A 1,440-nucleotide genomic window follows, 5' to 3' on the forward strand; every position below is an offset into this window, starting at 1 on the left:
TGGGAGGATGAACTGGTTCATACTGGGATGGACTGGGAGGGACTGGGATGGACTGGGAGGATGAACGGGTTCATACTGGGAGGGATGGGAGGGACTGGGATGGACTGGGAGGGACTGGGATGGATTGGGAGGGACTGGGATGGATTGGGAGGGACTGGGATGGATTGGGAGGGACTGGGATGGATTGGGAGGGACTGGGATGGATTGGGAGGGACTGGGATGGATTGGGAGGATGAACTGGTTCATACTGGGATGGACTGAGGGGATTGGGACGGGACTGGGAGGATGAACTGGTCCATACTGGTCCATACTGGTCCGTACTGGTGCATACTGGTCCGTACTGGTTCATACTGGTCCGTACTGGGTAGGTCCGAGTACAGCGCGTTCTGGCGCTGCGTCCAGGCCGGAGCCACCTACGTACTGGTGCAACTGGGAAAGGTGGGGGGATACTGGGAACCCCCAAAAGGCAACTGGGAACCCCCAAGTCCAACTGGGAACCCCCAAAATCCAACTGGGAACCCCCAAAATCCAACTGGGAACCCCCAAAATCCAACTGGGAACCCCCAAAATCCAACTGGGAACCCCAAAATCCAACTGGGAACCCCCAAATCCCAACTGGGAATCCCCAAATTCCAACTGGGAACCCCCAAATTCCAACTGGAACCTCCCAAAATCCAACTGGGAACCCCCAAAATCCAACTGGGACCCCCAAAATCCAACTGGGACCCCCAAAATTTAACTGGGACCCCCAAAATTCCAACTGGGAGCCCCAAAATCCAACTGGGAACCCCCAAATTTAACTGTGAACCCCCCAAATCCGCCTGGGAATCCCAAAATTGAGCTGGGAACCCCCAAATTCCAACTGGAGCCTCCGAATCCCAACCGGGAACCTCCAAAATCCAACTGGGAACCCCCAAATTCTTACTGGGAACCTCCAAAATTCACCTGAAACCACCCAAAAATCACCTGGGACCCCCCAAAATCCAACTGGGAACCCCAAAATTGAACTGGGAACCCCCAAATTCCAACTGGGAATCCCCAAATCCAACTGGGAACCCCCAAATTCCAACTGGGAACCCCCAAATTCTTACTGGGAACCTCCAAAATTCACCTGAAACCACCCAAAAATCACCTGGGACCCCCCAAAATCCAACTGGGAACCCCAAAATTGAACTGGGAACCCCCAAAATCCAACTGGGACCCCCCCAAAAAATTCACCTGAAACCACCCAAAAATCACCTGGGACCCCCAAATCCAACTGGGAACCCCCAAATCCAACTGGGAACCCCCAAATTCCAACTGGGAATCCCCAAAATCCAACTGGAACCTCCCAAAATCCAACTGGGAACCCCCAAAATCCACCTGAAACCACCCAAAAATCAACTGGGACCCCCCAAAATCCACTTGGGACCCCCAAAATTTAACTGGGACCCCCCAAAA

General features: G+C 53.5%; 1 long non-coding RNA gene across 1 annotated transcript; it reads right to left on the bottom strand.

The window, feature by feature from the left end:
• Positions 1-621: 621 nt before the first annotated feature.
• On the bottom strand, positions 622-1,109 carry LOC108447947. The gene is made up of 3 exons (XR_001863675.1): positions 1,092-1,109; positions 747-780; positions 622-664 (listed from the first exon to the last, which is right to left on the bottom strand). It is a non-coding gene; the product is annotated as an uncharacterized LOC108447947 (long non-coding RNA).
• Positions 1,110-1,440: the final 331 nt, after the last annotated feature.

The sequence above is a fragment of the Corvus brachyrhynchos genome, unplaced genomic scaffold (assembly GCF_000691975.1).
Source record: "Corvus brachyrhynchos isolate BGI_N302 unplaced genomic scaffold, ASM69197v1 scaffold1347, whole genome shotgun sequence".
NCBI lineage: Eukaryota > Metazoa > Chordata > Aves > Passeriformes > Corvidae > Corvus > Corvus brachyrhynchos.